General features: G+C 36.1%; 1 protein-coding gene across 10 annotated transcripts in view; it reads left to right on the top strand.

Annotated features, from left to right (window-relative positions):
- The window catches only part of EYA4 (EYA transcriptional coactivator and phosphatase 4), a gene marked incomplete at both ends in the record, with an annotated part of 128982 nt that overhangs the window by 33320 nt on the left and 72081 nt on the right, over positions 1-23581 (top strand). The window lies entirely within an intron of this gene.

The following is a 23581-nucleotide window of genomic DNA, read 5'->3' as shown; positions in this document are numbered from 1 at the left end:
GTGTTTTAGGGAAGTAGTAAGTTGATAGCTTCAAATCAAAACAGTATAAAATTAAAGTTATTGCTGTTTCTTACTTTTTTGTTAACCACTTTTAAGCACTTTATAACTAATATCTCACAATGGTGACAGAAAGATGATTTCACCTAAAGCTTCTGAGTTGAAATTAAATGCTATGAATTGTGATATTTTATTCTTTGCTTACGTACACAAATCCAAGTAGTGTGCAGAAGCAACTTACTGCATTTCTGTACTCAAGAAAAGGAGGTTGTGATTTTAAACCAAGTAATTCTTCCTAATGCTTGTGCTGATGCTGAAAAATTGGTTATGATGATGGAGGATGTATGCTCTCCAGCACTAGTTGCTTGTAAGTTGATCCACCTTTGAAGTTGCAGTAAAACCTCTGAAACACTATATTTCTGAGTAGAGTGGTGTTGAAATCTGTATCCTGGTCCAAATTTTGCTCTGACAACAGTGAAATATCATTAACTGTAGTGGAATTGCAGGTCTGATGTGAAGAAAACTGGATTTGGTGACTTAAAACTTTATATGTAAAAATAACTGGTGAAATAATATAAAGACAGGCCAAGTTTTGGTAGAATATCGTGAATAGTTTTAGATTTACACTGCAGTAGAGTGTTGTTGTAAGTGGATATAAGCAGAACTGTGTTTTTAATTTTTAATCTGTATGTTTGAAAAATATTACAGGATTCTTGCTTATGAAGCAGTAAAGAATTTTAAGCCATTCTATAAAGTTGAAAATTTTGTTGTTTAGCTGATGAATGGTTTAACACAACAATCTTTGATAAAGCTGTCTGTGGAATCCAAAAGACTCTTGGTTATTGTAGTGCATCCCACGCCAAACTGATGAGCTCTTCTAGAGAACAAAATATGCCCCTACGTCTTTTCTGAGTGGCAGAGGACTTTCTTAGATTTGAGTACAATAGCTTATAGCAAAGGGTGTATTTAAAAAAATTACAAAGAGGGAAGTCTGTTTTGGTTAAGCAGTAGACTGTCACTGAAGGAAAAAGGAATAAAAGCGTGTAGAGTAGCACAGCAGAAAAAGGGGCAAGCTGCTGAAAGCTGGATAATTTGTGGATATAGAGATGTCACTTCCTCCCTTTGCCAGGCTGTGAAATTCTTTAAAATTCCCACTGGTAAAGCTGCCAACACAAACAAAGGAAAAAAATGGAAACTTCCATGCAACTTCTCCTTTGATGCAAAGAGCAACGTAGACATCCCGAGGAATGAATTTATCAGCACTATACTTGATAGAAACCTTTTGGAGGCATTATGGGAAAAGCACAAAGGTCTCACCCTAAAGAGAGAAAACGTGTAACACGTTAATTTATTATGTTAAAATATTGTTAGAGCTGTGTTTCTAAAGAATGCTTTTAGCAGAAATTGCACGCTTAAAATGTGGAATGTTATCCTGTCCATAATGAACGTGCAGTTAGCATGGCTCAATTGTATTTTCAGAGTACAGGTTCTTTAACACATTGGTGACTCAAGCATAAATGTAACTGTAGAGAGGAAGATATAAAATCTTTGTATCAAAATTAGTAATCATTAACTTTGCTTTTACCCAAACTTTTAACGGACATTTGTGTGAGAGTATCTCCAAAAGGCCAGGATAAATGACCCAGCTAGGCTCAGTGTCTGTCTAAAATGTTTGTAACTATAATATCTTATAAAATTCATGCAGTTTTACTACATTAAGACATAAAGTTTTACTTAAGGCTCCTTTTCAAAGCTGTCACACAATTAAATTGTGTGAATCGGAATACAATTGGTGATTCTATGATTCTGGTGATTCTATGATTCTAAAATCATTTCTATCTAATGTAGCTGTCTTCTCCAAACATATGAAAGACAAACTTCATTTGGTCCTGAATGTACCTTTTCTTTAGCTTTGTTTAGTGGAATTAGTGCACATGCTTTCTTTTTTTTTTCTTTCTTTCTTTTTTTTTTTTCTGTTGTAATTCCTTATTTGTACTAGTTCATTTTTAATGCACGTATAAATTTATCAAGTGGCATTGAAAGTTTATTTGAAAAAAAGACAACTGAATTTTGTGCCATAGCCCCATATGAATCTTAATAATGGGGATGACCTCAGCTAAAATGCTGATTTTTCCTAATCTACTAACGTAATAGCTGAAAGTGATTGCTTGCTATTCCAGGGTGTGTCAGCCATTCCTTAATCGCTGTGTCTCCCACATCAGAAGCAAAACACCATCTTTTCTCTCATGAAAAAAGCACTTCCCTACTACGTTAGGCCTTGCTCCAGGCACAAATAAACAGCAGGACTCCTAGCTCTTTGCCCAGAAAGGTCAGGCTCTGTTACTGCTGCTCCTCCTTTCGCCTGCCCCAGCATGAGAGCACTGCCTCTAAATGGTTTCTATATAGCAGCTTAGGAATCTCTGCTGTAGTTCTCAAGTTTGACTTTGCTCTAGTTTTCTGGTGGTGGGGAGGCCTATGACAATAATGGAGGTGCCAGTCAGCTTTCAAACCAGTAAGTTAAAGAAAGGATACAGCCCATGCTTTATTTAAAAAAATATACCTCACTCCCTCATTTCTGAACATGTGTGATGATATAGTGCATGTTTCTGCATATGCAAAGGGGGGGAGAGAGAAGAGTCTTGGTTGTCTTGCAGAAACAGGACAAAAGCTGGAGAAAAGTGCTTGGTACGAGAAATGCAAGCTGCCTGAGCAAATGAAAGAGAGAAATGGATAAGGTTTTGTTTGCTCAAACTGGATATTACCTAGACTGAAGCCTTACAAAGAGTTGTAAAATGCTAACACACTTTATAAGTGTTTTTGTACCCATAAGGATAAAAATGATAGGAAGTGTCGTCTGCTATTTGGAAGTTCAAGTCAAAAGTACTCAACATTTCAGCTTCTCATTTCCTTCCTTGCTTTCAAGATCTGCTTCAAAAATCTAGCTTCCCAGCTTTCATGGAACTGTAGTTCTGTCCTGTGCTTATTTATTTTATGACCAAATAAACAGTTTATTTAAATGTTGAAGATTATTCAACAGCTGATTTTGTAGACCCATAAGGAGAAAATAGATTTAAAAATTTTAATGTTGGGGTTCTATTTGTACCCATCATTGAGCAATGATCCTGGCTGGAGACCTAGAAAACGTGGTCAAAAAAGCATTGTTTAAAATTATTTTTACCTCTAATGCCTCACATAAGGTGTTATGTGACAGCTTTGCTTTAGAAAGTATATCAAAACTCTTATCACATATTTTGTCCCTTGAATTCAATGTACATTTCGATATATTCAGGATTTTACTTCTTTTGTTTTAGATTAAAGTATCATATTCTTTTAAAATATCCACTGGGAATGAAACGTAAGTGCATTTTGGAGAAAATTTCATTGAACCTAATGGAAGAAACTGAGATGAAAATGCTGAAGCAAAAAATACTGTTTCCAGTTTTGACAATTTTCTTATGTTGATGGTATTAATGTTTAAGATTTAATACCAAAGATTTAATTTTTCAAGACAAAGGCAAGGTGAGTGCTTGCATTTTACTGAGTTACATGCAGAAATAAACTGGAAAATATAATTGTGGAAAAAATATCAGGCAAATTAAGGCCTCAATTTTTTTTTTTTAAGTGTGATTTAAAATGTTTGCAGTTTGTTTACAATATAGAATTCATACATAAATATTTTTTTTTTTCCATTATTGCTGCTTGAAAATCTGAGGTATTGAAATATCTTTATTCGCTCTGAGTTCAGCAGTTTAGATGGCTTCCAGTTGTTTCCCAATTATTTATTTATTTATTTGTTTGTTTTTTAATTTCACCAGAGTAGTTATGTTTTGGTAACAGTGTTAATCACAAAGAAATCACACACCATGACATCCAGCTGGAATCTGCCCTTTTGTTGTTTTTCTTCTCTGTACCTGAGAAGCTACGTTCTGCCAGAATGAGGGGAACAAAAAGAGGGAAGATGGTTGGGATGAAAACTGAACTTTTCTCCGTGCACTGCAAGATTGTAAGTGCCCAGACAGAACGTAACAGAGTTTCAGTTTTGAGCAGAGTCTAATGAATGCAATGTCACCTATTGAGAGAATTAGTTAAATAATGATGTTTTGATTTATCTTCCTTTCTTTTACAAACAAGCCCTCAAATGTGTAGGAGACAACTGTGAAGTGTAATTCATAGAACAGTTTCTTTACCCTAATGAGTTATGGGGTTTTGTGGAATTTCCTCAGGTACATCCTGGAGAAAATAAAAAAAAAAAACAAATAAAAAAATATGAGACTTCTGATAGGAGTTTATAAATTTAAATTTAATTTAAATTTCTTGAACGTGCGCAGCAGTTCTGATCTGAGAATTTATTTTTTCTAACAGTTTGTAGCTTAAAAGAGGAGCTAACAAAGGAGCTAAAAGCAGTTGAGCTAGTTTTTTGACACAATTGGGCTGGGCTGGGCTGAGCTGAGGCACCATTACAGCAGCCTGGTGAAAGGTTCATACCTTTAGGGCCTGTCATGACCTGTGAGACCCAGTCCCACAGCCGGGGAAATGTGAAGAGGCCCTGAGGTGGGGAGAAGTCACTGCCTTACACAATTCTAGGGATCAAAGCTCCTTCGAACCCTCTTCAAATGCAAGATTGCAATCCAATAAAATATTTATTTGGCATTGAATTTGATCTCTAACTAGGAAACTGACCGATCCAAATCTTATATGCAACTCTTTTTCAAGAAGTACCCTCTCCTTCTTGTACTTATTTGTCATTAGTCGTATCTGTGTATTACTTGTAAACCACATTGATTCAAAATGTGAAATGGTTGTGATTGCTCTGGGAATGCATTAGATGGGCTTGTTCTACTGCAACAAAACGTGCTGCTGTTGTTTTTTCATCTAATCTGTCTTGAAGTACTTCACATACTGTTTGATGAAATCCAAATGGTTAAAAAAAGCAAAGCAACTACAAAACTGTGTTCAAGGGAAGGTTATGTTCCCATCGATAACTGAATAAGAGATTACTGCTTTCATAAATAAAACATTTTCCTTTTCTCCAGTTTCTTCACCTGGAGGAAAAGGAGAAAAAGTAGAGAAAATGCTCTTACCTCACCTGCCATTTTTACTATGTGCAAAGCTATGGAAGTAACAGCAACTGTAACCTTTGTTGTCCTGAACAGTTGTGACATTAATTAAAAGGTAAAGTAGTACTTGTGAGCTTTTCTTTTGTGCTGGTATTCTGCCTATTGCAAACACTGAACAGCACTGTATAAAGTAAACTGCAGAATAAGAAAAATCATTCCAAAGAGAATTCCAAATTATATCTGAAACAGTGTTCGTTACCATGACCCTAAGCCAAATGCTTTCATTTGCAGAACTAGTTCAGAAATTCCAAATATTTCACATTTCACACTTTCATATTTTCTCAAATGAATACAATTTTTATTCACTAATATCTGCTATATTCTTGCTTGCTTTTCTTTTCAGTTGTATGTATGTCTTTAGAGCAGTGATATAAAGGAAGGGCACAAAGAAACTTCCCATTTCAGCGTCTGTAGAAAGCAGCTCTGCTTTGCTGATTTCAATTTGCAGATTGATCAATTCTTTAGTTGTTTCCTTGTCTGTCTGAGAAAGAAGTTCTTCTATAGATGTAATTATATTATCTGATCATTATTTGACAGTATGATGGTCATTTTTTTGGTCCTTGCAGTCTGTAAGCAGACTAGTGTTGATCTTTGACAGCAGTTGGAGAAGATCATGAGGATGAAAGTGAGACAGTGAGGAGACAATGGCTTTGAAGGCTCCCATGTACAGAGCTGTACGAAGAGGTAAGGGCATGCCCCTGAACTGCCTGGGGGAGCCCAAAGCAAGGCCACTCTTCCTCTGCCTGATGCCTGGTAGAAAAAAAGAAACAAACTGTGTTCCTCATCTACTCCTGAGACAGCTCTCTGCACTTCATAGAGCAGTGCCCAGGATTTTCATCAGTAGGGGTCCTTGTTTGTATCTGTTGTTAGAGTTAGGGGAGTATGGTTAGGTTGCGGTTGGGCTTGATCTTTAAAGTCTTTTCCAACCTTAGCAATTCTATGATTCTATGGTTTTGGTTTTTCCTTGGCAGCCTTTTCCATGCTAGCTTTTCCCTTTGTTTCCCTTCTTTGATGGTGAAATAAGCTCACCATCTAGCATTAGCAAACTTTCACGTCTGATGTATTAGTTGTTTCAGCAATTAAAAATGAGGTTATGCCCAATGCTAATGTCAAAAACAACATCTGAAAGCTGATTATGCCCTCCGCAGTACTTTATATATGCTCCAGTAGGTTTTCATTGTCAGAGAGGTGAGCCTTTATTTTGCCACATAATGCAGTGAAATGAGGATTATTTGGACTTTTAGTGCATGAGATAATAGCAGCTGACAGGCACCTGTTTAAGGGTGTACATTGTATTTCTAAGCACTAGTATTTTAGAGGAAATAAGCAAAATTTCCAAGTAAAAGCTTTTGCACTTAAGTTTCCTAAATAGGCTTAGGTCCAAAAAAAGGCACTGGAGAATCTGAATGGAAGTGGCCCTTACAGTCCATGCAGTTGATTCTAATAATAAAGCGTGGGACCTGTCAAATGATGGCACAAATATCCTAATCTGAACTGACGTGGCTTTCTAGCCCAGTTCATCAATCATGTTTTATTAGCTTTAACAGAGCCAAGCTATCTGTCATTTGGATGTTGTAGTGGTGACAAAAACTGGTGCCGAAAATGTGCTGCAGGTGTAACTTTCACTCAAAGAGAATTTCTGAGCAGCAATCAGGTCCAGTTTGCATGGGGAGAGAGTGCCATCTTCAGTTTCACATCTCCATGTGAAGCACAGCTGAATTTAACAAGTGTTGCCCAATGTCTAACAAGTGAAGAAAAAAGCATCAGTAGAAATTTGGAAATGGTTCTCAATTCTTATTTTTATTGACATTGGACTGATGAAGGAAAATGATAAACACTGTGCTCTTGTTCCCATTTTAAGATACAGTTTATTTAGATACAGCTGTTGTGATGAGTAATTTCTAGTGCAATAAATGCGAGGTTGAGCTTTGCCTTTTTGGTTTAAAGCATTGTATGAAGAGATAACAGTTACCAGCTGGATCGCTGAACACTACTAGCCAGTAGCATATTGTGTGCACAAAACTGAGAGCCAGCAGTCTGTACTTTTGTAAGAGCAATCAATTCCCTGTATTCTTTTGGCATAGAATTGACTTGGTGTTTGCACTGGGGTCCTGGCACTTGACCCTTGTTTTCTTTGGCTCTGTGTCATTTTGCAGCAGAGCTCGAGGACACTCCTCATCTCTTGTTTCCAGCGTGTTAACATATTCAAATAAATATTATCTGGAACAGGCATAAGCATTATCCTTTGAGGGAGTATTTGTAAAATTTTCAAGTCCAGATCAAACAATGGCATCCATCTTCCTTCCTCCTGAATTTTTTTTTATTTGCAAGATGAATGTTTCTGGCAAAATTCTTTCTTTGATCTTTAGAAAGACTTTATTTTGTGTGTATTCACAGACAAGGCTAACACCCATAAATATCTGTGTTACTTGCAGAATGTATGCCCAGGTAGGGTATTTTAACGCTTAATAGGACCTGGTACAATAAGGAGCAGATGTGTCACAGCAACAGCAGGCAAGCAGGGACGGGAAGGTGGTTTCATTAAAAGAGCCTTGGGATAAATGCAGCACACTAGATACCCACTGAAAGACAGGAGCTGTTGATGGGGTGACCTCTGAATGCAAGTCATCTTACTATAAACAGAAGGGTGTGGAAAGCCATTGGACAGAGCCAAGCGTGTTTACTATCCAGATCTCCTCTTAGTTAACTTAAGTAACCTGACTGCGCTAGGCTCAGTCTGACAGTTCAGGGAAGAACAAAGTGTCTTCAGTATTTCCAGTTTAAAAAGTTGTAGCCCACTGATGGATAAAGCGTAGAAAAAATGTCTGGATACCTCAGATGCTGAGCAGTGGAAGTTAATTAGTGCCAAACATCACAGACAGTCTTTTTTTCTTTTGTCCTGGAAGGTTACTTCACACATTTGGGGAACTCGACTCTATTCTTCAGAGATAAATGAGGTAAGGTTACGATGGATTTCAGTTTGTGATACTGATGCAGTGGTCACTTAGTGATGTGATGGGAAATGCAAGTGGGTATAAGTTGTGTGGTCAGACTGTATTCTGACAAGCAGATTTTGTTTTCATTCCTGTAGCAGCAGTTTCAAACTTGTTTTGGGAACATCATAAGTGTTAATTTATTTGCTCTGGAGAACAGTAGTTTACGCTGGTCATTTGTCTGAATCCCTCAAGTACTTTGTTCTTTTGGGAGCAGCTTGTTACTAGCGTGGGAGTTGACCTGTTAAGTGCTGTAAGAAAGAAAAGGTGTTATTCTGTAGTGTGCTGTGAGTGTTGCATTTTGTCAAATCTTTAAGCAGTTTATTGGTTGTGCTATTTGATTACACTATTCTAAGGGACACTTAAAGGCTGGTATGTTGAGACAGGTGTCTAGGTATAAGCGGAGTTGAAATTTAATTATCCTTAAACTACAAAAACTGTAGGGGGAAATAAAATGGTTTAATTTTCTATTCCATTTGAGTCAATTAAATCAGTTTCTAAATTGCTGAGACACTTGTTTGGAACCAATAATGCTGTAGTGTAATTACACAAAAGCATCCTTCCTGCTTCTCAAAGCTGGCTGTACAAAGCTTTCCCATATTGTTATATGTCATACATGTGACTTCATATTTGAGTCTTACTGCACTGTGAATGTTTCAAACTTTTAATGGGTTTTGTAATTACATACTCATTTTCCTAGAAAATAAACTCTGATTAAAAACTTCCTTGCCCAGGGAGTGTTGGAGCACGCATTGCTGTTGCGTTCACATACTTTCCTCTGCTGCTGTGCTGCTGCCCAGCTGCACTCGGGGGCTGTGACATGAGCTGGCACCTCCTGCCTGGCTGCCTGGGCCTGCTCCATTTGGGGAGACCTGGAAGGGGCTGCACTCAGTGGCACTTCATGGTGCTGGGAGAGCCAGCAGTGCACTAGAGAGGAAAGAAAGGGCAGTCCAGCCTGGTCCGTCTGTAAAAACAAAGCAAAAAACCAAACCAAACAAACAAACAAAAAAAAAAAACAAACCAAAAAACATTACTGCTATAGGGAGCTGTAATGTTTAGGGGACATGTTCTGAAGAAAGGTATGATAAATTATTACAGCCAGTAAGTTCTTCGGTTTTGTTTCTGGGGTCTGGAGAGCAGCGAGCAGCAGTATCCAATTACGGGTTTCTTTTCTTGGACTGCTCACTGTTTTCTGAAATGAGCTCCAGCTAAGCAGCTTTTAACTGTCTCACCACCTTTCTTGCCTTTTTTATTTCTTCATCTTCTAAGGGAAAGGTAAATCCTAAAGTAGTTACATAAAGTGAGTAACACCTTGAGTTCCTGAATTAAAAACACATTTCTCACCAATGCATGTTTTTCCAAAACAGTTTTGGATTTATTGAACTGCTTAGTGTAACTTGTTCAATGCCAGAGTGAATCAAGTGGCATCAATCTGGTATGAATGCGTGATAATCTCAAGAAAAAGAGCTCAAATTTGACTTTGGGGAAATAGCTGTGTTTTTGTATGTTCCTGCAAGCCTTCATACGTCTGAGTCTGCATACAGGGAAGCTCATTTGTCTGCTGCAGAAACTAGAAGTCCAGGTTAATTTGCAGATTTAAACAGATGAGGATTTAATAAAATATCTGAGTATACTGTAAAGTAGAAGAAACACATGAAAAACACAACGCATACTGTCTGTCTCTGATTTGCATTATTGCCTGTCATTACAATCTTCATTTTCTGCCACTTCTATTGCAAGTAGCTATACTAAAATTTTATTAAAGTTGCATATACATGGAGAGAATGTGAAAAACAACAACAACACTTAGTTTTAATTTTTGAATTTTATAATTTTTTTGGTAAATGTTAAAGGTATTCAAAATTTAACATATCATTTCCATGTTTTTAAGTTAAAGAGAGCATGGCTATATTACACTCATGTATAAAAGGTATGTAAACTGTTTGTAAATATAATGTTCTACTTAATTGTTACTTTTTTTCGTATTTTAATTTATGAGCTGTATTTTCAATTACACTTAACATTGCAAAAATCCAAAAATACACATTTCCAAAAATGCACATTGTCTTAGTCTAACAGGAAATATACCATGTTTCAATATTTAATTTAATGCAATATTTAATAATTGCCCTGACTTAATGCACAGTTTAATAATATTCAATTGCATGTAAATATCTGAAGAAAACGTGAAAATTTTTAAAAAGCTTTTTTTAAAATAAATTCCATTTTATCTCCAAAAAAGGTTCAATTGAAATATGTATTGAATAACCTGAGTTGATTGCAAACATTGCATTGGTTTTGGTTTTTTTTTTTTTTTTTTTTTTTTTTTTTGCATTGGATTGAGTGGTAGGCAGTATTTTAGAATATCAGAATTTGCATTTTATTTTAGCTAGAGTTACTGAATATTTGTTTGCTAAATATGAAACAAATGTTTACTGGGTGTTCTCGTAATTAATCTGTAATTGTTCTTCATAACTAATTTCGGGAATATTTAAAAGTCATTAACAGAACTTTACAATTGTACACTGATTTACAATCATATAACTTTGGTTGATCATATGGCATAACTGAAAATGAAAAGATTGGTAGGGAAAAGAATTTGAAGCATTTGCACATGAACAGGGATTCTGTGTGTATTATATACAGTTATTTACACACGTACACAACTCTTGTATGCTTGCACGTTCTTTCTACCAGGGCTTACTTTCTGGACAGAAGGAATTATCTCACAGTTAGATTTTTGGGGCACTTGAAGTATTTGTGCTGCTGGTCCAGGTGAGCTCTGCATTCAATTAGAGCCAGAACTGAGCTCCAAGCATAGGCACTCCTCTGAGTGCTCAGAATGTTCGCTCCACTGGAGCACAGTTTAACTTGATTGATACTCGGATTTTAAAGCAAATAAGGACTAATTTTTGCCTGTGGCAAAAGATCTTTGAAGTTTCATGCCTGCGTTGAGGCCGGATTAGCAGAGCGGCAGGACTGTGACTGGGACTGTGACCCTGTTGTGCTTGGCAGGTTGTGATGAATGGGGGAATCTTTCTTAACCTTGTGGCCAAAACATTCCAGTACTACAGGTTGGGAGGCAGAAGAGAACGGAGGGGGGGCCAAAAGATGCAGAAGGCTTGGCACGTTTGGGCAGGAGACAAAGGACACTTGCTCGATTGTTTGAAAGAGGGGCCAATGTGCATACTCTTTCCATCGAATATGCCTGGAAAGGCTGTGGGAGAGAGTGTGGCAGATGACCCGCAATATACTTTCTGACAGTTGACCTTGCTGTATGAAATTAATCCTTCACTATTAAGCTGTCTCCTGCTTTTGCTTTGAATGCTTTCAGAGTTTAGGGAATCTTGCTTGTTCCATTCTGCTAAACAAAAGAGCTTTTTAGTTGCGATGTGTATATAGCCATCCAAAATAAATTGGAGGATCACCTTATTTCAAGTAACTGCCTGTTGGTCAAAGGATTTACTGGAGGACTGCAAATATAAACAAAGTGGTATGAATTAAAAAAAATATTAAAAGAAAATAATTAATTGCTTCTGGAAAGTTGGTTTTACTATTTTGCTCGTAGAACATTCTGAAAAGTAAAATATGCATTTTAGAATAGGAGTCTTAATGAAAAATATAAAATGTTTTGGGTATAGTTTTCTATAGTAGTATAAATCAGCTAAACTTTCAAACCTGAAAAAAGAGGTGAAAGTGACTTATATATGAGCTGAAATGTGATCTATCAAGGCATCTTGTGGTTCTTTTTGTGGCATTTTAATAGCTATATTATCTCTGGTGTTGTTCCCATTGACTAATAATGAAAAATATACTATTAGATATTAGCTTAACATTTATTTATAATTCTTATACCGTAAACACTACTACTCTGGTTATTGTTAAGAACTATAGCATAAAACAAAAGGAAAAAGGAGTAGTTAGTATTTTTAATGTGCTTTCTAATTGTGGCTGTTATTATTTCTAGTATACAACCAAATGTTGCGTTCCTTTATGTAGATAAAATTAATCATCCTTCTATGATTATTTTCCCTGTCTACCATTTTATCACTGCGATAATTATAGGCTTTTTAATGAGCATTGTGTTGCAAGTGTACCTGGAGTTTACCCGTTCATTAATTAATGTCATATATGTATATGTTTGCATGTTTACAGTCTCGCTAGCTTATATTTTGTTTCTGTGCTACTTACTAACATACAGTTACTAGTTGTACAGTGTGTATTTTCCTGTATACTTATTGGAAGTTATTTTATCTGTAGTTTGCCTCATGTGAACTGTTATTCTTTTTTTCTCCATGCTTGTTTCTCAGCAGCACTTTCTTCGCTTTTATTAAAGTGTTCTAGAGGCACTGGAAACTAAACTAGCCAGAAGCTAACTACATTCTGTTGCATGCCAATACATATTCACATGAATGTCTTCACATCATGTCTACTTGTTTGCTAGATTTTATACTGCAATGCTGCATGTCCCTTTATCTTTCTTCTAACAAATTATTTAGCTACGAGTAACCCAATATGTGGGCCATAAAGAACTTTAATCTTATTTTGATCATCAAGTAGTTTGAGCTGGAGAGAATTTTTTTGCATCCATACTCTAATGGAAGTAGGTTGCCAGGCTTTTTGGTTATCTAATGTAGTTTATTAATGTTAGAACAGCTGCTAGAAATTATTGCTACTCATTATTGCTAATCTTCAGTGAAGTAACACTAGTAATGAGAGAGAGCTGAAATGTATGGTACTGAAGGATGGTTATTTACTGTACAGGAGTAGTAATTTTCAAAGTGGAAAGTAATGCCTAAACATTTATTACCTTCATTCTGTACTTCCACTTTTTTTCAGTTTTGAACCTACAATTTTTTTGTGATTTTAAATGTTGTCATTTATATGTATTTTAAGTATGTCTTTTTAATTGGAATAACTTCAGTATATTGTTCAAAAAATACTGTGATTGTACAATTAGCAGATGACTTAATCTTGGACTAGTTTCATAGAATAAATTATCTATTTATATTATAATTAATAGATATTACCAGTTGAAAAGCCAGATAATTATTGCTGAACATCTTTGGTCTACCACCAGGAGAAAGATTGCCATGGATATCAGGGCAGTTTTTTGGCTTTTAAATTTTATTTTAATACTGTTTTATCTTGATCTCCATCTAATTCCCATCTTCCAGAATGCCTACAGGACTCTGCCAGCTGATAATGGGTAGGCAGATGCTGAGCTAAGATTGTGTTCATGTTACCTGCTCACATTACCATGATTGTCCTTCCTCCAACCTGTCTACTTGCTCCATCCACCTGTTGCTGTTTGGCATTAATTGAGCACCCCCTCCTTAATCCCCCCCTCAGCCTACAAAGGAGTATTCACATGCTTACCTTCTTTATTCTGAAATGTGAGCCTAACCACCATGTTCCGATATAGACTGCTGGTTAAATCTTTGTAGCTTTACCTCAAGCTTGATGACTCATTAGCTCAGGGAATTCCTTTTGCTACTAGAAGTTAATGCGACACAGCCTCAGTTAGCATCACTGTTACCCTCACTGCTGTTGAAATGAGAGAAACTACTGCAAGCTCCTATGAATCTAGGCAGGGCTGGATCGTTTCCTGCAGAAGGCATAGTTAGTCAATGCCTTTTGCATTTCCATATCTTAGTACGTGTATATAAATGAAATTTTTTCTGTTATTCTGGTTGTGAGGGAAAGCAGTTACTTACTGTCTTGCTTTCTAAAAGAATTAGCAATATTCAGAATTTTAGCAATTTTCCTTTTTTTTCTGTGAAACGTGTTGTAATTCAACTGAAGCTGGAGAAGCCGGGAGTCTGGCCTCCTATTTCTTGGATTGTTTTACAGCTGGTGATTCTGTGGATGGATCATACCCAAGCCTGAGTGGGAATCAAGGAATGACCTCTATGAAACTGAGAAACTTAAGATTGTTACTTAAGATTGTAACCAAAGCATATTTCTGGGAGCCAATTACCTTTAACCTTAGTACATAACAGTAAGTATTTTAAAAATACAGAAGACAAACGAAAGAGCAGAGGGTTAGAAGAACTTCTCTACTAAGAGAAGGTTATTTTACATATGTGTTTCATCATCTGTGAAATTTGATGGCTGTGATCATGTTTATTGCACTTATGAAAGGCACTTGGATATTGGTGTCCTCCTAGGTAAAAGCCAAAATAGTGAAGAATAGAAAGGAGGAGGCAATGAACAAGGCCATTTGTTTAAATTTTTTCTAAATGAGATATGGAAAAGCTGTGGCAAGTGTTCTTTAAGAGAGGTTATTTTCTGGAAAGGAAAAAAACTTGGGAGAAGTCAGCGTGTAAACTCTTGACTGGCCTGAGTGATTGCTGGATCCCAGTGAAGCATCAGCATCCTCAGAAAGTGAAGCTGCTGTGGTAGAGAAACTTTTTTTGTGGTAGAGAAATCAGCATTAGCATTGTATGGTGTACTGTTGCTGGTACAAGATGGTTTCCGTATGAAAACAGTATATTTCATTATGCTTTATGGCACAGTACGATATACCTCTAACAAAATAGCTTGAAGTATTTGCATGATGTATTTGCAGCATGGCCAAGTTAACACAGCCATAGGAACGTTAACTTTTGAACTTCCTTTCATTGCTTTAAATTTCAGCTTCAAAGTTTACTTTTTTTTTCCTCTTTGCATTTGTTGGCCCTGGTTAGTTTAGAAAAGCAGGAGGAATGAAAATAACTTTGGATTTTCTGAGGGGGTGCTGAATTTTATGCATATAACAGGAGATGACTTGTTATTCCTTTGAATATTAAATGATAACTCCAAAGCATTTTTGATACACCAATTTTGCTTATGACATGTCTGTGGCACTGGGAAATCAGATTAAATCTAGACAGCATTGCATAGTGTGTCTCTTTTCCTGTATCTCACTGTGGTGTTTTTTTTTCTGCTGAAAGAGATCAATGAATACTGGAAATGCTGAAATTTTAGACACTTAAAACTAATTCAAAATGATAACAAGTCTGGAGGAGATCATAGGATCATAAACGGAGTAAAAACAGGAAGCATTTTTCAGTATCTTCTAGCTAATTTCTAGTTTGTGGATACTGGGGAAGCATCAAATATGCATTTGCAGATTCACCTGCACTGACACATTCTGCTGCTTTGGCAAGAAAACAAAAGGCCATACACTTATCTTCATGTGTGTTTTTTTTTTTTTTTTTCATTATTATTTAAAACAAACCAAAAACAATGAGAAAGAAGGAGAGGGAGTGAGAAAAGGAGAAAAAGGGGAAGATGGGTGTCAGAGAGACTTCCAGTGTTTGTGCTTAGTATTATTTTCTCCTGCATCAGACTCGGCAATAAGTGAGCTGCTCCCCTTTCCAGGCTGGTGGAGCTTCCTTGCCTTTGCAACTGCTGATTGGGGTTTCCTCCTTTTCCTTCTTTCTTTCTGGGAAAGGAGCCAGTCTGATAGCCCATCCTCCCAGCAGGGCAGGGGAAAGTGTCTGTGAGCTCTGAGCTATTAGGTAACTGTTGCTGAAACAAAAAGTGTGATTGTGGTATGGCATTTGCCCTGCCCGCCCCAACTGTTAAGGGAAGGCATATTTCCTTCTTTCATCTAATGCAAACAAACAAAAAGGAAAAAAAAAAAGTGTTTTTTTTTTTTTTCCCCGCAGTGCATATGCATTTCAGAATGTAGAAGATTGTATTTTATAGGGTCCAATGACTTAAATTATGACTTGACCATCAGGCCCTTTGATATTTTTGAAAGTGCTCTTGTGCCAAAGGCAATTTAAAATGTGTTTTAAAAATGTTTTCAGGTATTAAAAAAAAAAAAAAAAACTTGAAAGAAGCTTAGAACTCTGAACTAAGTGAACCCATTAATCAGGTTGCAAAAACAAACATGTAGGAAATCCTTCCACGAGTAAGAATGTGCCAGGGAAGGAAATTTTTGACCCCAAAGATAGCCTATGAATGCGAAAATTGAGATTGCCTCAGATTTTATCAGTTTATGCCATGAATACATCTTAATGCGACCTCTTTCTGTAAAACTTTGCAAATACAAAAGCAGTTTTATATTAGGTAAATCCTTCTGATTTAAATAATACAAGGGCTTATATCAGCCCTAAGACTGTGTGTTGTTTGTGAAAGAAACAATCATTATGGTCATGAGTAATATAAATAAGTTACTTGCCTGGATTTATTAAACCCTTTGTTACTTCACTTCCTACGTACAGTACACACCTGCAAAGGACACCACTGTGTCGATACTTATCATCCTGGCCTGATGCAATGAAATCTATGGGAAATATAGCACTTTGCATCCTCTTGGCCTGTCTGTAGGCTTGTTTCTGTCGAAGTTTCATCCACACTATTGTCTACAGGTGTCTGTACAGGAGATCTGAAATATTGTGGCAGCAATAGTGTCATCTCAAATAGTGGAAGCATTTAACAGATTAATATATGTTTTGCTAACCATAGCTGCTTCTTCAAATGAGTAGTCAATGACTGGTTCAGTGAAGCTGAGGCTCTGAAGTGTGAAAATACAGCAGGAGCCACTTCTTTTCAATACTGTAGTCAGTGCAGCAGGTAAAGAAGGATTTCACAAAAAACTTGGTGAGTCAAACAAGATATGTGGGGACAGTGCATACTGCTTGACAGCACTGTTCAACATTTTCTCTACTGCATGTTCAAAAAGAGCAGGAATTAAAACATCAGGATTTTTTCTCCCTTCTCCAAAGATCTTATCTGAATTTGATCACTCTTTTTGGAGGAGTGAAGGAAGATTGCAGAGGTACATGTAGAGTAAACTGTGTACATAAAACATGATAAACATGTAAACATGTACATAAAACATGATTTACTCTCTTATGTAGTCTACATAATGCAAATGTCTTGCTAATCATTTAGGTCCTCTAGAGATTTCAGTGGAGACTAGCAACTATTACTCATAAATCATCTCTATTTGATGTGGAAGACTGCACTAGGTCAGGTGAAATGTGTTTCTTCCTGTTAGGTGTAAAGAAAGCTTGAGATGACTAGCCTAGATGTAGTTATCCAAACTGCAGGTAAATTATGTCAGATATATCCTCTGTGGAATTTTCCTTGTGGCTTGAATGTTCACTAGCTGGTTACCAGTGCATCGCTCTGAGGAGAGAGGAATACAGGAGGGTAGCTGTGATACATTTCGTCATTAATACATCTATCTTTGGAAAGGAATATGTATGGAAAATAGAAGGAAGCAATAATGCTACAGAAATGGTTTCCCATGTTCCCATTCCTGCCTTGCCCTGCTGCTCAGTGTCATACATGAATACTCCCACACAGTACCTAGTGTGCTCTTATTTCTTCCTTGCCTTAAGGCAGGGAAAGATATCTGTTGTCTTTAAATAAGAAATCTCATTTCATATATTACATAAAGTACAAAGAGCAACTTCAGTAGTCTCCTTCCATACTTATATCTTCTGAATGATTTCTTTACTGTCATTTTTCATAAACAGGCAAACAAAGTTCATCATGTTGCAAACTGGATGTATTTGAAATACAATTGATTTTAGTTGTCAGCATAATAATTTCATTACTAAGAAAATGGAGGAGTTTACTGAATAGTTAAAATCCTGTAATAGTTAATTCACTCTAGTGAATTTAATTTATTTTTGAATTTAAATTGATGCTTATAAAAAGTTTGAGATTAGAACTGTTACATTTTTAGATCTATTGAGACACAATAAATCTGCTTCACAATGTGATACCAAGTAAAATGTAACGATGTACAGATCTGCACTGTGAAAAGTTGTAAGAAAAGTCTATTTTCTATTGCTTGAAGTTCTGTCACTCAACACTAGCATCAGTGTTTCTGTTTTTAGCTGAGTCAGAAACAAAGTTAAAACCTGAGAGTAAGTAACTAATGTACTGCATTATTTATTTACATTTTCATATAACTTGCTTATATATATTTGGATAATAAAATTTTATTGATATTAGGCTTAGGTAACTGAAATCCTTATGAGACCTGTGGAAGTGAAACAGAACAGAGATTTACTGTGAAGAAATTAGTTGAGAATTTGGGACTATTTAGAATTTTTCTCAGATCTTTCTTTGGGGGACTTTAGCATTTATATTTTTCTTTGCAGAATCTTCACTGAGATTTACTTCACATATGTACACAGCCTTTGTATTATTTGAATTTAGCCACCATAAAGTGCTTAATTCTCAATAACATTTGTAGATTTTATTAAAATGAATTTAAAAACATACATAATGCCTAGATCTTAGTATGTATATTTGTGCCATCCTTTGTCCTGTTTATGCAGTTCAAGAGATTAATTTTTCTGTAGTTGTAGTAGTAATGAAGGGTGTAGTGTCATGGTAGCAAGAAAAATCCTTAATGTACTAGACCATATATGGACAGTCTCCGTACTAAGGTTTTTGTCATCAAGATGGTTATAATGGTATATGTAAAGATTGTTGAAGTCAGCATCTAAAAAATATCTGAACTGTGAGCTACTGTTCTTTACAGTCATATAGATATCCTGAGTTAAATTCTCTTTTATTTCCATCAAAATATTCCCCCACATTGTCCATCCTCCCCTGCTCTCCACAGACTTGTACCTCTCCCTGGCTTGTGAGCTTTCACATGGGGATAACCTACTGTAGGGAAGCATCCTGACAGTACACCAAGTGCACTTGGTTTGTCCATTCTCCCGGCTAGATGTGGCATGTAGACATGCTTTGAGATGTCTTTGTGTCTGCAAAGATTACTTTTCCCCCTTCACTCTTGCCTCCTGGATGTTACATCTTCAGTGGCTCCTGCATGCAGAGCTACTTCATTCTGACCCAAAACATTGCAGGCACTATTCACTACATGCTCACCAATTTGGGAGGACAGGGTGATCATGGCCATATTTGATGCAGTAGGTGAGGGAGCTCAGCAGATTCAGTGGCAGAATAATTTACTTCTGATATTGCAAGATTTTTTTCAACTGCGCTCACTGTAAATGCTAGAAAGGATTTCTCATCTGTGTTGCATTATGAGTATGAGTGCATTATGAGTGCTATGAGTGTGTGCGAGATCACCTCACAGAGATGGACCAGTTTGTGTTTTAACATCTAGTGTAATAAGGACCAATAAAATCATGTTAAAAGGATGTTAATGTTGCAAAGGAAAACATCAGAAGTGAGGAAATACCAGGACTAATATGGTCTGTGGAAATCCAGTCTCTTATCCATTATGGTGCAGCTCTTATTACACGACATACATGACTTTCCAGTTTCCTCAGAGTGTGTAATTAGATTTTTCTTATGTTTCCTCAGTCTGTATTTGTTGAATGTGAAACATCTAAACTCCACAGTGAATATAAAATCATTCTTTGTCATACAGATATTGCACAGATATACTAGATTTCCTAGGTCTTCGATGTTTAATAAATGCACCTCTTTTTCATGCTGCCCTCACAGCATGAAGTGTAAGACACTTAAAAAGGTGTTTGTGTTTTAAATTTGAAAAATGAAGACAGAGATTAAGGCAGAAATTGTATAAAATGTTGACTAATGTCTTCTTCAATATGAGATAAATCAGACCTTAATTTTTCTGCATAAACATAACATTTGTGCACCATTTTGTAAGTTCAAAGTACAATTCCCCAGCTTGGATCATTAAGTAGATCTGCAGAGCAGATGGCATGCCAGAAACAGCCTGTTATTCTGTGCAGACTGGTCACTAATAAAGCCTTTACTAGTGACTTTCATAAATTTGTGATGAATGCTCGAGCTTGTCATTCTGATTTTTACTCCCAGATCTTAGACAAGAGGAGAGCAAACTGTGCTGCCCTGTCCCATCCATGCAAGCTCCAGTACTCATCCAGTACCCGTAAAACCCCTACGCTAGCTTCTGCTCTCCTCTGATTTTGCTCCCTGGAGATCCCCCTCTTTTTTTGCTCCGTTTTCTGTCTCTCCTCCCTGTTTGGATTTTTCCTTTATTCTTTATCCTATTTGAGGTCACAGGATGTTTATTCTATTCTATGATGTTGCTTGGTTATTGCCGTAGGAAGACATTGGAATCACCACTTAAAGAAGGACAGGCACTTTCCTGATGCCACAGGTGCTTACAGAAATCAGGAGAAGTGATTTTTAATTCTTACTTGGCTTCTCTGTCTTTGTCATGGAAAGGTATTCAGTGTGGTTTTGATCTTCAGAAATTCAGAAGCTGGAATACAACAGGGCTTCAGTAAGGGTGTGAAAACATGGCTTTTAGAAGCATGTGAAGCTAAACAGATTTGGACACCATTTCACAGAGATGATGACTGCTGGGCATCACTACACCTTATATTTGTGCACTTTCACTTTTGGGGTTCAGCTGCTAAAGCCTCTGAGCAGCATAGTTATGTGACTTAAAATACGAACAAAACATCTTGTTTTCTTAAAAAAATTGGATTTAAGCATTTTTAGATGAAATATTTCAAACATTTTGAAGTAGGCAACTAGCGTAGGAGATTTCAACACCTTTTGGTAAAATTCAAAAACAGCTGAAATTGATACTTCACCACCATAGTGAATAGTTCTCAACATGCATATAACTGAAATGGTGAGAAAACCTGTATAAACAGAGAAAAGAAAAAAAAAAGAAAAAAGGAAAACTGAGTAGGATTAAAGAAAAAAGTTCTTACATTTAACACATGAGAATGTAAATAAATGTGGTGTTAGTGAAGGTTAATTATTTTGAAAACAGTCACCAAAGCAGATTAAGAGGGAAAATAGTGCAGCTGAAGACAAAGATAATGATATTTAGCCTTTGATCATAAGTTTTCACTGTGATTTTCTGTTCACCTTCAAGGGTGGCATAATTTTATGAATAACAAAATGTGTTTTGCTACTTGAATAGCCCTAAAGAGAAGTTGGATGTTCAGTCCACCCAGCCACTTGAAAGAAAATCACATGCCTGTTCCTCCTTAAAGAAATAACATTTTTATTTATTAAATCTTTTCTCTGAAAGAGGGATCCATAATGAAGTCTGCATTCAGTCTCAAAGGAAAAGACACGTATATATGGCATACTTATACTGCACACTTCCTCAGAAAATGATCACAAACTGCATCATCTGTACACCAAGTTGAAAACCTGAGATATTCTTATTTTATTAAGTGCTTTGTTTTCATTGCAGCATTATTGAATATGAAGTACTTGTATTTTTTTTTTCCCTGGAGTTTGTTTCACCTCGCAGGAGGTGAGTCTTTTTGATACAGTTGACCCATTGCTTTTCTGTTACTCACTTTTAAGATATAAGAATTTCTTTATTTTTAATTTTCTTGTTTTCATCACGCAAGTAGACCATAATCTTTCTCAATTGCTTTATTTAACATTGATCAAAACTAGTGCTAGCAGGGGTAGGACAAGTCATCTGTGAGTCTGTCCTATGAAAAGTTTAAGTGCCAGTATGTAGTTAACAAAATACGCAAGTGATTTATCAGTAAGGAGATAGCACAAGTATCTTGAAAGTAAGTATATGTTAACGAGACAAGGGAAAAGCTTTACTGTGTTTCCTATTGCATATGTTAATTAGAGCATTTATATATTAATTTTATATGCAAAATTGAAAGATTGCTTTTCTAACCAAGTCCCTCTGTAACTTCCTGTTGATACAATCTGATTTGCAAGTATACAGGTGCCTCTCAAAGAAGGGCTGCTTCCATTTCAATTTCTTTGAATGATTTTGATTTTAGATTTTGAACAATTGCTTGTAATTTTGATGGTCAGTATGTTAATTCTGATGGATATTATTCTTATTGGCACCTCAACACAAATTTGAGGCATTTATTTGGTTGTCAGTCATGGATTTATATTTCAGGTTTTATACTATATTTCAAATCTAATGTTACTATAATAATAATGCAGAGAACAGAAAACTGTAGCATTGATGTTAGTGTCTGACTGTTCATGAAGGCTTACGTGGGCTTTCATTGTCCCTCATGGTGAGCCTCTGCCCCAGCATGCATCCGTGATAAACTGCAATTGCAGAGTCCATAGAGTAGCATGTTATGAACTGTGAAGAAAAAAATCCAGCAGGCTCAAAACTAGTGGTGATGAAAGTGACAGCTGGAAAGGGTGGAGAAAGTTTTGTAGCAAAATTCAAGCAAACAAAATATTTAGAAGATCCTTTGCATTTTCTTCTTTGTCATTGTTTTGGATGACAACTAGTATGGTAATAAAGACAGTTTCAAATTCTTTTTATGTGGAAAATTTCATTATTGCTACTGAAAATTGATTTCTGTGAATGATCAAACTTGCAGCTATATTATTTGCTCAATATCTAGAACTCAAATGAAGAAAAAAATGACCATCTGTAAAACCATGAATTAAAGTTCTTTAATTGTTATTATTATTTTTTTTAATGACATTCAGTATTTAGAAAAAACACTTGTCACTAGGCTAATACTTTTAATACTTTTTCTGTCTGAGTTGATGACTATTTTGCCAGTGGCTTTAATACAAGCAACTCACAGTGATAACTTTTTTTTTTTTTTTTTTTTTTTTAAATGCTTTTAAAGTAGCAGGAAGTTATAGGATGCCCTTTTTGATGCAAGTTAATTTCAAAAACTGTCATTGAGCATGTGCTGGTTGTAATGGAAATATTCTTTGCATTGTGTCAGTCGTATGAAAATAGTTTGAATGATTATGAATATTTCTAGGTGGCTTTAAAATGTAATTTTGAAACCTCCCACGCAGCTCTGGATTCTACATTAGCACACAAGTGAGCAAAATATTTGTTTCTCTGCTGAAAGTACAAAAAATTTAGATTACCAGAAGGCACAGTAAAATTTTTGCAGGAAATCCCAAAGATCCCAAAGAGATAGCTAGTTTGCCAGAGAGCAGTTTTCTATTTTTATTGGAAAGTGTTGTATTTTTTTCACCCTTAAATGGCCAATGGCAATGTATTGCAAAATTAATATGGAAGTCAAACTGCTATTAATTATATATTATATTAATTACAGTAATAAGTGTTTATAATAATAAGTATAATTATATTAATCAAGCTATCTATACTATATTAATTATATACTGCAAAATTATGTACAAATGCTGTATGTGATATTCATTGATGCATTACAAAAATACATTGGTTGCTCCAAAAGTAGTATTTCCTATTTATTTCCATGGACACTACAACATGAACAAAGAGCACAATAACACTGTTTTATAGAGCAAATTCTTAGCTACAGAACACTGTACTTCAACACAGTCACCACCATTAGCTCTGCATTTCTGCCAGTGATGAACAAGAGCCTGCATGCTGTGCTTGTAAAAATGTGCATCAGACAAGATGCCCCACTGCCACCAATGCTGAATCACACCACCCACCACTTCACTGTGCTGACACCCACTGTTTGATCTCTACAAACGTTCAGTAAGTGTAGATGAACATCCATGGGTGCTATTTTTCCATATGGAGGATTTCGATGACAAGGCTTTTCTTGCTGTGCACTTCCATGTCAGACACTG

The sequence above is a fragment of the Tetrao urogallus genome, assembly GCF_951394365.1.
Source record: "Tetrao urogallus genome assembly, chromosome: 2".
Lineage (NCBI taxonomy): Eukaryota > Metazoa > Chordata > Aves > Galliformes > Phasianidae > Tetrao > Tetrao urogallus.
The sequence above is the reverse complement of the archived record's forward strand: the minus strand, read 5'-3'. Positions and strand labels throughout refer to the sequence as shown.